At 40.9% G+C, this 15,838-nt stretch overlaps 1 protein-coding gene across 1 annotated transcript in view; it reads left to right on the top strand.

Annotated features, from left to right (window-relative positions):
• LOC104392970 (peptidyl-prolyl cis-trans isomerase FKBP1B-like) overlaps positions 1-15,838 on the top strand; it is a 42,457-nt gene that overhangs the window by 23,862 nt on the left and 2,757 nt on the right. The window lies entirely within an intron of this gene.

Genomic DNA, 15,838 nt, shown 5'->3' on the forward strand with positions numbered 1-15,838 from the left:
AAGATCATATTGTTTGTTTTGAATGTGCTTTAGCCTACTGGCAGCCTTGCCTGGTGGTGATACTGTAGTATGTACAGTATGACTCCACTGCTATTAATACCCCCTAGGGAAAGGGAGGACAGCATGGTACAGTACGTGTGAAAAGATATCTTGTGCCAGCCCTGTCTGGGCTGAGGGAAGCAGTCACTCCAGGGCCATAACACCACCACGGGCTAATCACTACAATAAGCACTTCAGGCAGAGTCTGGCTCCCCTCCCATTTAGTCGTGCTGTCCCCCCCACCCCCACTTTAGGTCTGTAAATATTTGTCCTGTCCACATCTATTGTTGGCACAGAGGCATCAGAAGAAAGTTCTCTTAAGCTTTTGCTTGCATATTTGGCTTTAGGCCAGCAAAAGTTAAATCTGATCATCTCTTACTGCCTCTCCTGATTCTTTTTTTTTTTTTCAGTAGTAAAGGACAAATCTCTTCAAGATGGGTCAGAGTTTCCTGGAGGTGGGTTGGCACTCCCCTAAGGCAAATGCAGGTGCCAGTGCAAGTAAACAGCAGGATAGAGGGTTTTCTTCCTTTTGTACACACTATCCAATTTGTTCCTTGGCACTCTCCCCACTCACAGGGAGGGAGGGCTGTCTCTGTAGAAGCCAGAGTTTGATTTATTTATTTTTTGCCTTCCTTCCCCTAGCTGTCTGTAACAGGCACACCAAATTTCCAAAATTGAAGGTGTTAATACGAGTATCACTTACAGCCCCTCCTGTGACATCTGTGTCACTGTTATTTCCAAGTTACCCAAACTGAGAGAAGCAATTTGGATGAGTCAGGGAGACTGCCCTGACTCAGACTGTTTAATGTAGGAGTATCTCAAGGTCATGGATATTTTTATTAATATAGGGTTAAACTTGAGTAGGGAGCTCTGGTTTGATTTGCCTTTTTTTAGCAAAGTCTCACCAGTGCAGCAAAACCAGCAAAACTAAACCTGTCTCAGTTTACTTTGAATTTGTGTGAATAAAAAAAAAAGAAAAAAATAACACCAAAAACCAAACCAATCATTATCTTAGGTAATGGAACTTACTAATTTTATTCTGTGTTCAGCCAACCCACTAGTTGTTACGTTTGTGGTGGGAAATCTTGTACAAGGTCCTCCTTTATTCTTGCAGTCCCTGACCATCTAGCACCTGCTGTTCTGCTTTTGCAATGAAAAGTGTTGAAGCCCAACTATTTTCATGTCTCATACACAGCTCTTTTTTTTTTTCTTCCTTCATACAAATTAGACCACAAACACCTCTCTTGAATTCTGATCCTTTCAAAGTCCATATGCAAGGACACTGATAGAAGCTAGATCATTTCTCCTTCTTACCTTCTCAGAAGGCTTTTGATGCAAGGACAGACGAAGGGTTTGGATCCAGGTGTGCTGTTTATTACTGCAAGGGATGAGAAGTTCTCAGTAAATATTCTTACTGTATCTTTTGTGATCTCACCAAGGTTTATTAGTCCTGGAACCAACAAAATAAATACACATTAGAAAAAGTGACTGGTGCAAGGATTAGGACATACTAATTTTCTGGCTTCCAGGAGGGCAGATTCTTATTAAATACAGTGAGTGAGAAAAAAAGTATAGCAAGAAATTGATATTGATGTTAGGGATTGAAATTGATATTGATGGAGTTAGGGAAACTGCATAGGAGGGTAGAAAATTATTATAGGAAAGTGTGTGGTGGGAAAAACCCTGTATTCTAAGTCTCCTATCTCTGGAATGGCTCAGTGAGAATTTCTCTTCAGCTGGGACAAGGTAGCATTGCTTTGTTGACCTTTATGAGGTTCAGCTGATTTACCCAGGCTTAAAATATGAACTGTTGTGTCCAGATAGCAAGGTGGCATAGAACTGGGAGAGCTCAGAGCAACACCTCCTAATCTCCATGAAGGCTTCTGAAGCAGATAAAAAGGTAGCACTCCTGCTTTGCATTCTTTAACACTTTAGCCAAGTAAGTTGCTGTGAATGAGATTGGAACAAGGTTGAGAAATTCTTATAACCTTAAAAGTACACGTGACACTGATTTGTGCTCTCTTGTGAGAGCTTAAATGAATGAGATATAAGCAACCAAACTGAGACATGGCCCAATGCACTTAGAGTGGTAGCACTGTCACCACAAAGACAGAAGTAAAGATCATATCTGGGCACCAGCCTGAAAAGGTTCTGTGGACTGTTAAACAAATTAGGGATCAGATAACCTGTTCTCCCAGTCACTGAAACAAAGCCTGTCTGCCTCAAAGTGAAAACATACCTTGTGGCATAGCTAGAAATGCTCACTCTCAGCTTCTTGTCAGGTGTGAAAATCTGTATAATTTTTTATGGCTGTGCAAAGAATTAGATCATCTGAAAAAAATGACAACAAAACATAGTTTAAATTGGCCTCCCCTCTTTATTAAGCAATACCAAGAGTCAACGCAGGTCTTGGAGCTCACCCAGAGAAGATTTGGTATTTGATTTGAACATGCACAGTGCATCTCTGAAATTCAGACTAGACGTGGAGGCGAAGACAAATCTATTCAGACGCACAGCCAGGATCTGCAGTTCGTGGTCCCTGACAGCCTGACGTCCTGCTCTTAGGCTGGGAGGCATTTGTAGCAGAAATCATCCTTGCAGCATGGCAAACAAGGCCCTTCTGTTGTTCTTTTTCAGTGCTAGGGCTTAATCTCTGGCCATTACTAGATTACAAGATAGAGAACCTGGCACAGAGCTCCAGCTAATGTAGGAAAAAAGAATTGTATTTATCCAGGCGTGCGCCAGCTCTGATGAATTGATGTCTCTTATGTGTGTGTTGGGTGTAGATATGATACAGCTTTAGGCTGTAGGTACTGCAGCAGTATCTGCATCCCTGTCTTTCCCAGGGCCATCCCTGATCATCCTTATTGTTATGATTCTATAATTTCCTCCTCCTTCTTAGCCCCTTTCTGTCTTGCTTGCAGCAGGAAGACTGAAAAAAAACCCCAACATATATGGAATTGTTGGATTTCTAGTCAACAGTATCCTGGGAGAAGCAGCTTTGGCTGCTCCACTAAAAAGTTGCTACAAGATGATGTCATCTGGCAGTAGGCATCAAAACAAGACGTGGTGTTGCAGTAGCTAAAAATTACAATCTGCAATGCACCAGTATTTAGCTTTCGTGGCCCTGTAAAGCTGTTCCATTTAAAGAGATGCAACTAAACACTGTTTGAGTTCTGGCTCATTCTGAGGTGCACTGTGGCTGTATTATACGCATCATTTGGTGTAGCAGAAGTAGAAAAAATATTACACCTAAACAGAAGCAGGCTGTTCTATTTGATCCAAAGATTGCTTCTCAGATTAAGGTAATGTTGCAGTCCAAATGCAGCTGGTTTATAAATCACTTAAAAAAACCCCAAAACCACACTATTTTAAACCCATGGGAAAACACTGATAAACGTGCTTCATAAAATGTTAATTTGAGATTTGCTGTTTAGGAGTTTGGTGTCATAATCTCCAGAGTCAGGTATTCAGATCTTTGCAGAAAAGGCTGTTTGCATTAAGGAAACCACCTTAATACAAAGGGCAAATCACAGAAGGGCTTGCTGGTTTATTTGCTAGCTCTGCAAAGATTTATATGGTTTTTGTGTGGGGTTTTTTTGCCTGGAGAATTGGCTCCCACATACCAACCATCTTGGACTTTAAAACATGTGATGACCTCTCTAAGGTGGCTGTGAACAGGGAGGAAAACAGTGACATTCCATAAGGACACTAGGCAGTGTATAGTCCCTCTTGCCAGGAGGGAAGCACTGGGGCACACAGTGCACAAGCAAGGCAGATGATGTTTTGACTTTAAAAGGCAAAGCACCCCAGAATCACTGAAATAGGTATAGATGAAGAATTGAACAACCAGAATTGTTATGGCTGGCTTAGGCTTTTGATCCAGCAAATAACATGCTGCCTTTAGATACCTTTCCTTCCCCAGGTGTTCAGGCTGGCATTCAGGATGTGCTGCAGGCAGCAGTACCCTGTAAGAAAGGTCAGGTTTCCATCCATGAGGGACTTGCTACACTTCACTGGAGGCAGAGGAGAGGCTAATGCTGCAGGCTTGCAGAGAATAGTGGTCTTGCTCTCATGGAACTTGTATGGTAGGGCAGAAGGAGCACAGAAACAGAAGTCATGATTACATGCCCTAACCTGCTTGACATGAAGTTCTCCACTGAGCATTTTCAAAATTGAAGTACTTGCTCGTAGCAGAAACAGGTGTGATGGGAGCATGAAGTAGCTGTGCAAGGCAGCAGAAAGATGGCTTGTGGGATTCTCCACTGAACATTTTCAAAATTGAAGTACTTGCTCATAGCAGAAGCAGGTGTGATGGGAGCACAAAGTAACTGTGCAAGGCAGCAGAAAGATGGCTTGTGGGGCATTGTTGCAAAGCTGGTGGTCAGGAAAAGCCACAGGTACTTCCTGAGCACCCTTGTCACCCCATGATGTGTGCAGGAGAGACGAGTCACTGATGCAAAACAAGACAAAACCAAAACTCACATAAGCCTTTCAGCTCATCAACATGAAAATGCAGCTGGTGAATGATCTCAGCAGAGACCTGGTAAAGACTTAAGATATTTGAAAGCCATCATCTAGGAGCACATCATAAGCTGTAAAGGACAGGTTTATTTGGGGCATTAGCCAAGGTCATGGACATACAGGAGAAGTCTTTGAATTACATGTGAGTAAAGACTAAGAAATGATGAGGGGGGTTCTCATGAATCAACGTGTCCTGTCTTCAGGGCAGATCATTAAGTTGAAAGCAATAAAATTATGCCAAAACTGGTGTGTGGATTCGGTGAAAAAGGTGTTTTTACTTCACTGTGATCTTTATTGTGCTAAGTGGACAATTATAATAGACGAAATGCAATATGTGGTGCTCTCTGTCTCTAGGATACTGCCTCAGCCCACAGACTGTGCAGAGCATGTGAGCTGTGAAATGAGATGCAGAACATGCTTTTGTGTAGTTTGTTCCTGTTAAAATAGTTATGGCTTAAGCTTGCCTGGCTGTGCCCTTAGCAATCTTTGGTCACGTGAGCAGGCAGAAGCTCGAGGTTTTCAATTGTATTAGGGAACACAGATTAGATAAACCCAGAAACTTAAATTTTCTGCATCCTTTTTTCTGGAAAAGGCCACCGATAAACTTGATTTCTCAGGAGAGAGGTACATACTTATGTCAGTTTTGAGTTGAATCTACAGGGATGAAACTTAAATTACTTAAGTCCCTTGGCTTTACGTAATTTTTTATTTTTTTATTTTTTATTTTTTCCCTGGCAGCTGTTTGATGACATCAACAGCCAGGACACACCATTCTGGTGAATGATTTTCAAAGTCCTAGTAGCCTGAGTGATTGCTGCCTTTGTGAGTGGAATCACTGGAACTCCCTATGCAGGCAGCCAGTAAATCTGCAGATAAGTGTTTAAGCATTAAAATGGTACCCAAAGCTCAGACAAATTAACTTCCACAACCCTTTTTCTTTCCAGTGCAAAATGGGAAAATAGAAGCAGCAGCCTAAATGAATGGAGCATTTACATGTTCCATAACATTGCATAGCATGGATTACTGAGTAAACCATGTTACCTGGTCAGGGATGATCTGTTAAATTGATGTAAAAAATTATGTAGAATACCTCCAAGTGTCTGAGTGAGTGATTATTTTAGAACAGGTAACTATATCCCTCTCAAATAAATCTCAGCTTCTTTGATCCAAATTTTAGGTTAGTTTTGCATTTCTTTGGTCTGGTTTGGCTGTTGGGATACTTGAATTTTATCCAATATGTCTCCCCTTCAGCACACTCCCTAGGAATTTCGACTTTTCTCTTTTCCTTTTGTGTTTTCCCATTAATAGCTTCAGGGTCTTTTGAGCTTGGATGTAGCTGAACAGTACTTGGTGTTAATTGCAAAGGTGGTGGTGTTCAAGAACTCCCCACACCTCATCAAAGCTCAATTGAAATACTTCATACTAATATCTAGAAAGAAAGGAATGTATTTTCAGGAAGACAAAACATTTCAGATGGACACAATACTTTTTTTTTCATTTTCTGAAGCAAAATGTTTCACTCTTTCATTCCATTCAACCCTGAAACATTTCTCTATGTAATGCTTCACTATTCAGTCCACTCTCATCTTGTGTTGTTTTCCACTCTGGTGTGCTGTTGAGGTATTTTTGGCAATGTTTATATTTGTTGTTTGTGTCTATGGACTGACTATTAATTGTATTTTTAGAATCTAAACTGGTTTAGTTTACAGTGTCTTTTGTGTGTGAAAATACTTTTGCTTTTGGAAAAATGTTAATAGTCTGTGCAGTCCATCCTCAGACTCCTGCTGAAGTCCATGAGAACAATGCAGGGACAAACCCTACACAGTATCAGACATAGCTTACTCAGCAAGTCCATCCCACTAATCTCCCTAATTGCTAGTTCCTCAGTTTTCTGCTAACTTGATCATTCTCCGTTTCCAGCTACCACACAGATTCAAGTGGGAGCACAGATGGTGATGCCATGGAATGTTTGATTGTCTAATGAGGAGGATAACATCAGAAGAGGTGAAGAGCATGAGTTTAAATTCAAGCTTGAGGCAAAGTTGAAGTTGTGGTGCTTCTGGCAAGTGTTTATGCTAGAAAAGGTGGGCAGCAGCTCCCTCCCTACCAAGCACCCTTTAAAAAGGATGAACCTTCTCAGACTTGTGTCTGTCCTTAAAATCATATTCAAAACTCTACACCTGAAATAGATGATGATGCTAAATTCTAGGAAAAACTGAAAACTGAGGTGCATCCTTGTACTTACTCCATACTGCAAGCTGACTACAGACTGTGCTTCACTCTGTGCACAGGGTTCCTGTATCCCACCTTCTGGAAGAGCCTGTTTGTCTCCATTGCCTCTGTAAGAAACGTCTGATTCCTTTTCTGTCTGTCACTTCAGTAAAACTCAAGGGGGAAAGTCACTAATAGTTGATACTCATCTGATTCTCACCCCTTTCTCTGAGATGTTTCCCCTGAAACCTTTATTTTGCATTCTCCTTGCTTCTTCCCTTCACTGATCCAAGACACGAGTGGCTTGTTAAACTGATGAAAATAGATGCAGAGACTTGAAAATTCCTTTTGTTCTCCAGAGAGACGACTGTCTCCTGTCCAGGGGACTGATGCCTCAGCCCCATCTGTCAAGACAACAGCTGCCACTTTTTCCATAGTTTGTTTATAAGATCACCAAGATCAAAACGTAGAGATGGAAAAGGCCTATTTATAAAAACAAACTGTGCTGTTAATAGCTCCTTTCCACTGAAGATACTTTCAAGGCTTACTGACTGAAACCTTTCGAGATACCTAAGGCAAAGTATATTAATTAATATTATTGCTGGATATGCTACCAACTCTCTTTCTGACCTTGGTGAAACTACAGTCGTTGTTTCACAGGGAATAAAATGAAGGTGAGTTATACTTGCACAGCTGTCTGGTGACATCCAGTTTCTTGCTCTGATCACAAATCTACACTATTCTGTATTCTTGCAGGATTCTGCTCTGGAGAATAGTCCCGAGTGCATCGTTCAACTTAGTTTTAAATTACCGTGATCCAGGCCTTAAACTGCTACATGTATTTTTTTGTACTTTCATTAATATCAGGGGAACTGTGCCAGTTTACACCAATGAGAATCTGCAGCACCAGTAACGATGAGCAAAAATAGGAAATAAACGTGGCAAGAGAAGAATTTAGTAGGTAGTATTATTTCAGAACATAGTCTCACAGTTTACAGGCAGAGTGATATTTATGGCACTTCCAGGGACTGCCTTGGAGCACATAAAACACTGTTTATATTGAAAACAGTACTGCCAAAATTCTATTTTTTGTGAAAGCAGGTGTGTTCCTGGAGGTTCCTGGGTGTTCCTAGAGGTCCCTTCCAACCCCTCACACCCTGTGATTCTGTGAGAGTGCAGCACCTGGATACCTATTCTTCTCTGCTCTTCAGTGAGGGATTTGCTGAGTGAAACAGCAGTGTGTTTCACCTAATTACTCTGGAAACTGTGCCTGAGCCTGGAGTGAGACCCCATGGTGGCCCCAAACTGGTGCCAGTGAAGTCACATTTCTTTTTCCCACGTGGAATTGCGGGTGGGAGGAGGCAATTCCCCAGGAATTCTCTGAACACTTGTGAAGGGAGGGGATATTGCATAATGCCAGCCAGGAAGGTTTCACCACGTCTCTAAAATAAGATGTATTACAGGGATGTCTGATCAGTCTGGATCAAAAAGTCAGATACCCTGGATAAAAAGCATGTAACTTCTGCATGATGTGTGTTTTCTGTACATATGAGACCATGATGGAATGGCTGTGTCTGCCTCAGACTTCCTTGGAGTATATATAATCTTGGCATATTGACTGTGTGCTCTTTCATGGCTCAGTCAACACCCATTTTTATAAACTGTTTTCTTCTCTGATTGCATCTTGTTTGTGCCTGTCTTTCCCAAGAATACTTTTGGTTGTCTCCTTATTTAAGAACAGGGTCGTTGCTAAGTCCTGTTAGATGTGTTTGGGTGGGAAATCTTGCAAAATGTCTTCTTTGCATTTCAGCTGTGGTCTGGAAATGTTCTTTGTGCTTCTTGGCTGGGACTGGGAGGCAGGGCCAGAAAGACCTAGCCCAGTAGGAGCCTTCCCTGTCCCTCCAGAACCTGTGTCACAGGACGTGATTTTTAGGGGTAGAAATTAAGAAGACGCCAGATATTTCCGTAGTAATATATTCTCTAAAATGTTGCTTTAGACATCTATTGTCCTGCTCATTAGCATACGCAGACTGACCTGATTCTGCCATGCTTACTCAAATTAATTTTGCCTTATGCTGCAGAGCATGTATATTCTACAGCTGAATTTTGCAATGGTAACAGAATCAAACCCTAGAAATAAAATTACCGTTTTGTGGCAAAAGAGGAATTGTTTTAGTCTCTCTACAATGAAAGTAGAATATGCTTATTAAGCCTTACATCTTCCTTGAGGGTAAATCTACTTTTTTCCCCCTCTCTTTTAAAAATATGCAAATCTATAAAGCTGTTAGGACAGAATAATGCCTTTCAGTAGAGTGAACTAGACAATTGCCTGTCATTTTCTTGGCTGTGAAGTCAAACTAAGTGCAAGACTCTTTCATATTGTTGTAGTTGTCCACAACACTGATATATAAGTGCTGGGTAATGCATTATTGAATAGTTGTCTGTGGTATCTTCATTGCATGCTGTCAGCTGCATCATAAATAATTGATTGTGTTGCTCTTACTCCACATTAAAGATATATGAGTATATAATACATGAAGAAAATGAAGCATCGACGCTGCTGGTGTTGGAAAGATCAACCCTCACTGTGGTAACAGGAACTAAGAAGTGACCACCATCCCTCTATTTCTATGAGTCAGTGATTGTTTGTCATGGCAACAAATGGCACATTCAGATCCTCCCTGTTGCCTTTTTACACAACAACAAAAAAAACTGGGCTGAAGAGCTGATACATTGCAGAGATGGACCCCGGGTCTCTTCACCTACTACCCCTCTAGAGTGAAAATTCCTTTAAAAGGTTAATAATTGTTTCTAAAGTGGCTGTAAACTGTCAGGAGAAATACAGTCTAAGCCAGCCAGTCCTTTTTCTTTCCTTATAAGCCTTTTTTTTCTATTAATCACAGGAAAGTTAGCAGGGATAAAACCCAGTGTGTGTTCCCAGTGGCAATAAAGCTCTGTTGTTGAAACTTCCCATGAACAGCCATGCTCCCCTTCTCAGTTCAGTTGCCAAAATCCCTGCACAGGACACCATAAGACAACCCACTGCTCAAACATAGCATAGGGAATGAAGACATCCTCCAGCCCACCTTCAACACCTTTATTTCCATTACAACAATCATCATTTCCAATGAAAACAATTTGTGTCAGTAAAAATGATGAGACAGCAAATTTGTCCAGAAAAGAGTTTGTTTTGGAATTGGAAGCAAGGAAATCCGAGGTATGTGGTACTTATTGTGGGGATGGTTGCAAGGAGGGGCATGGCCAGGTGTAACTACAGGTGACTGGGAGCTGTTGTAAGGATGTAAAGGTGTAAAACAGTGAACTGTTTTGAGGTAATACTGAAATGGCAGGTTAAGATGGAAGAGATGTGAGATACCTGGCTTGCACAGGTCTGGATTGGGATGGAATGAGCCTCAGGAGAGCCTCAGGCATTTCCCTGGGAAGCAGAAACAAAAGGCACTGACTGTCTTTGCCTAGCAATATGTTGCCCTCATCTCTCCATAGCGCATCTCAGGTGTGTTTAACAAGAGGCTCAGCCACGAGCTGGGAGGGACACCACTGAACCTTATAGTGGCCTTCCAGTACCTGAAGGGGTTATGGAAAAGCTGGGCAGGGACTGTTTACAAGGGCTTGTAGCAGCAGGAAGGGGTGATGGCTTTAACCTGGAAGAGGGTAGATTTAGGTTAGAAATTAGAAAGAAGGTTGGTGAGACACTGGAAAACAGATCACCCAGGGAAGCTGTGGAGGCCTCACCCCTGGAAGTGTTCAAAGCCAGGTTGGATGGGGCTTGGAGCAACCTGGTCTAGTGGGAGATGTCCCTGCCCATGCAGGTTGGAAGGAGATGGTCTTTAAGGTCCCTTCCAACCCAAACCATTCTGTGACTCTATGAATGCAGAGTTGTCCTGCTCTACCACAGTGTGTCAGAACTGAGTCCTGAAGAGATCTGTTTGTATTTAAAATTTGAGTAACACCACTCAGATCAGTGGAGCTCTGCTAGTGTAAACCAACCTGGGATGTCGTTTGTGACTTTATGGATGTGTTTCTCCCACCACTCCTATGTGATTATGCTGAACTCCTCTGTTTTGCTGAACTGTGTCTTTCTCTATACTCTGTGAAGGTGACAATGTTGAGACAAAGCCTTCTGTACGGTTTCTAGAAACTTCCAATACTATATTTTTCAGACTGAAAGTATATATTAATAATAGTTACAGGTGGTAAATTGGGGCAAAATCAGAATTTCCTGCCTTTGTGACATTCTCCAGATAGAATATTGAAATATTCTGACATTGTAATAATCTATATTTAGAAAAAAGAAAAAGTTGAGACCCACAAATTCCTAACCCCCCACAACAGGATCTGCAGCAAATGCTGCCCTCAAAGAGTCCTAGGAACTGGACCAAATGACAGGTGTATAATAGCAGTTTTATTAGGAGGCATAGTTGGAGAGGTGATTGCATTAAAGTGCATCAAAATACAGTCCCTATCCTGAAGAATCTCTGGTCTACATAACATGAAACAGGATAATATCCTAGAAACACCTTCTGAATATCTGTCCCTTTTTTGCTGCCAACAAATGTTCAGAAAGTAGTTTCTTCACTTGAAAGTGTCTCAAGTGTATGTAGTGCCTTTATGTTCTGTAGGTATTTACAGATTGAAAAATAGGTGATGGAATGCTTTTCAGATGAAAGTTGCAGTTTCTTGAAAGTCACCTATTCAATTTATCCCTTCCATACTTGTAAGTGAATCCCACTGTACAGGATAAAAGGTAATGAAATAAAGACATTTGTCGTGGTTTGGGATCTCAGTTTTCTGATTCCAGAAGTGTGTCAAAAATGCAAACCCAAATAATTCAGTAAACACTGGAGCCAGTGAAGCCTGGGATGCAATTTGGACTACTTCATTTAGTATGGATGGCTGAGATAATACCTCCTCACTACAGTTCTGTAAAAAGCTGTCAGTCTAGCAGTTAAAATTAATGTTGTTAACTTCTTAAAGTTTTGTAAGTTAGATGACTGAGAATGATCAGCAATTCCAGGAGGTTATTGCAGTTTTAACATCTAAAACTAGGTGGGATGAATCATTCTTGGAGGTACTGCTTCTTCTCCATCAAGTGTAGAAGCAGCCTGGTTGACAGGTTGAGGTGCAGTTTCTACCTTTGAGATGGCTAATGTTAGCAGTGGAATTTTACAGATAAATTTTCCAGATTCAGGCACATAAGCTTGACAGGTTATCTATGGAGGGCCTTTGGTGTTCTCCCTCTCCATCTGTCTTTTGTATAGGTAATGGTTTGGGGCATGGTTTTGTTGGGACCATAGATGTCTAAACAGCTGGGCTGGTTCTGTGAATTTATGTTACGTGGTTGCTAGAATTCCCAGCTCAGTCATTCTCAGGTGAAGGAACCCTCTGGTAAAAAGAAACTGAGACTGGTCCAGCTGCAGCATTCATGTCTCTCCATTCCTGACCTCTCCTCAATAATAGAAGTTACCTGGTAACAAATTAAAATTGAGCCTTTCACTTGGTAGAAGCACTTACACAATCTTCTTCCTGTGCAGATTTATTTTCATTACATGAATATGATTTTTACATCAGTATGAACCCTACTATTCTGCCAAACTTGGTTGAAATTGCCTAAAAGATTCCTAAGTTACTAGGCAAGTAGAGACAGTGTCATTAGCCCTCTCCCCTTAGGGAGCAGACATGACCTTAGATGAGGTTGACTGACCTCAGTTAATTAATTCATGTTAAAAGAGTAGTGCAGACCACACCTGTGTTTTCATAAGAAATAACAGCTTCTGTTATGAAGCTGTTATGTTATGTTTTCACTGGGTTTTTTTAGCCCAATGGTGTTGTATTTTTGGCAGTTTAGATGATCCCTGGTTGTGTTCCTTAAAAAAGGCATTTGTCTACTCTTTGATCTTCAGCTCCAAAGATGTGAACACAGCAGGACCCATAATCTGAAACAGCTTTTCTACGGACACCTAGTTTTAAAACCTAGTTACTCATTAGGACACCTTGTAGATCAGAATGTTTTCAAATCTGCTCAATATTCTGATAACTGAGTTTGTACAATTAATTATTTTCATACAGTGATTGTTACCTTCCAGAATGAAATGTAAAGCTATTATCACAAGGAAGCATGTAGGCATCTGGATGTCCTTGCTCAGTCAGAACTCTTATTGATTTTTCTGACTTTGCAAAACAATGTGGTTGTTCAGTTCCAGATTGTGGGTTTTTTTCTCCTTCTTGTTAGCTGGATAAATAAAGGTGCCCACAGACTGAAGATGGGCATCCGTCCTTGTTGAAAATATGAACCAAATCAATGTTTTCACAAAAAGAAAAATCAATGGATGCATTAGCAAGAGAGAAAATAAAACATTATGCTGGTTTAGCTCCCAGGAGCCTGACCAGTCGACTCTTAACTTTCAGAAGTAGAGAGATGAAAAAGATCTAAAGTTCATATCTAAATCTAGATCGGAACTTCTCCAGGGCACATGGGGACTCTTGACTCATTTCTGAACCAGATGTTTGTTCAAAGGGCAGTCCTATAAAAACTGACCCTCCCACCAGAGCTTCAGCAAATACCAACACGTCTGATTCCTTGAATCCCAGTTTGTCCTCCAAAAGCAGTAAAGTGGAGTGATGACAGAGGAGGGTACATTTCTGAATTAATCACCTGAGGAATTTTCTGCTGTTGCTGACAATAGGATGTTGTGTAAACATAGGAAAAGATGATTGTTTTCTTCTACAAGGTGTAAACACATCTTCTGCAGGCTTTCGATGGTGAAATGGGAGTCAGTTTTTCTATTATATATAAATATATATAACATAGCAAGATCATGGGCAGATAGAAACATTATTTTGAATGGGAAACATTGTCCAGTAGCTGTTGTTGGGATCTCTGAAGAGTTAATTCTGGTCCTGCCCCTGATTTGATGTGTGGTATTTAGTAAACAACCAGACCTTTAAGCTAAGTATTTTAATAGGATTTAGTTACAAAAGGAAGTGAAAGCACACTGAAATGTTGTGGAGCTTTGCATCTGAATCTGAACTTGCAGATTGAGGCTATTTTATAATAAATATCTTCTGCCTCCTTGAGCTGCTGTGAGGAATAATTAATGTTTGCATACTGCTTTGAACATTCAGACTGTAATGAAAGTACTAAGTTTTAGTATTAAAACTATTAAATATTGGGATTCTTTAATAGCCTCCTTCCATTTTGTAGAATCAGAAGTTTTTATGATGTGTTTAAAAATAAAATTGCTGTGAGGAAGGACTGCCATTTAAGTTTAAGATCAGGTACTTTGAAAAGGGTTCTATGATATGCCTGAGAGTTCCCCCTGAGCTGCTTCTCCCTCCCCTCTTCCCTGTGCAGGCTGATTTTCTACAGTACAAATGAACCCATGTTTGTCTGTAACTAGAAATCCTTGTGCAGCTGGTGTGACTTCCCAGCTTGTGTGGAGGTTCAGGGATATCCCTGAACACATATATTGCATAATATGTGTGTGTCCTTGCATCAGAGCATGCATAAAATACTTCACCATTATACTCTGAAAACCTTAGGAGCATAACGAGTGCTAATGGTGAAGGTTATGAAACATACTTTAAGGGCAGGTTATTCCATCATTTTCCTCCTAGGATCTTATACACACACACGTGTGTCTCTGAAGGACCAGCTTGGACAAATGGTGGACTTAGTCAACAGCTAATTTACCTTAACGTGGCATTTGGTTTTCATATTGATGTAAAATATCAGTAGAGACCCAGAACCCCACTGGAATGACTGGGTACTGTGCACTGATCACTGCAAGCCCAGAATGCCATCACCACTGATTTAACTACTAATTAATTTGGAGACATCTATGTCTGAGCTAGTTGTTTGGGCTTGCCATATATTCATTGGAACAAAATAGATACAGCTAGGTTGCAATTCCTGATGTCCTAATGTAGATCCTTAGATTGGGTTAGGTGAATTACTCCCTGAAAGTGCATTTTTCTCTGACTTGATTATAGAGTGAAGCAGAGTAATTAGCTCAAAAGTTGCTGGTTACATCTTGGAAGCATAAAGGTTGCTAAGTTGAATTCTACCCTTTTAGTCTTAATTTTTTAATTCTGGCATGTCTTTGTATTTACCTTTGATTCATAACACAAACTTTCTAAGCAAAAGTCTTTTCCTTTCTTTCTGTACAAGGAGGGAACTCAGATGGTCGTAATGTAGTGTAGAAGTTTCTCATGCCTGGTGTGGAATGGCCACATCTGTGTAATGCACATTATTTTTAGTACTCCTGGGTAAATCAAGGAGGGAAGGTGAACAGTCCAAGGTGCCAAATATTCCCTCTAGGTATTCTGAGGAAAATCTGCAGGAATAGCTCAGAAGAGCTCCTCTGTGCTTGCTGTAACTGGTACCACATTTGGCTCAAGAGTTCCCAAACCTTGACCTACATCCCCACCCAAAGGCAGAAAGCTCCTGCTGACTGGGGTGAGCTTTGGGCCATGCACAGCAACAGCCCCCTGGCCACCCAACCTGTATTCCAGAAGGACTATTCCTTTTTACTTAGTTACACTGTTAAAAGAATGTCTTAAAATACATGGTAATTATTTAATGAGAAGCAAAACTAGCTATTTTATGTTAAATTTGGATTTTTGGTCTGCAGGTTTGGTTTAGGGAAGGGTTTTTTGGTGTTTACAAGCAGGTCTGGATCAGGAACTTGTGCTGGGATTCTCTCCTCTGTTGCTTCCCTCTTGTTCCTTGTCTACTTTTATCTGCTTAGCCAGGAAGCTCCACTGTGAGAGCAGCAGCTCCTCTGGATGTCTGTGCACTGATCAGCACGATATGAATTACAACCTATTGCATTAAGAATAGTAAGAATAATATATTTCCATACTAGAGCCTAAAGTACTAGAATGCAAAGGTAACAATATGGGCATTTGACCCTCCTGCCTTACCCATTCTGGATGAGGCTTCGAAGTGGAAATGGAAATGAGCAGCTGATGGGATCAAGACGTTAATTTTTCACTCCTTCCCTCCCTCTGCAGCACTTACTTACATTTAGATGAAACTGTGTCT

Source organism: Chaetura pelagica, unplaced genomic scaffold (assembly GCF_000747805.2).
Source record: "Chaetura pelagica isolate M959 unplaced genomic scaffold, ChaPel_1.0 scaffold46, whole genome shotgun sequence".
Classification (NCBI taxonomy): domain Eukaryota; kingdom Metazoa; phylum Chordata; class Aves; order Apodiformes; family Apodidae; genus Chaetura; species Chaetura pelagica.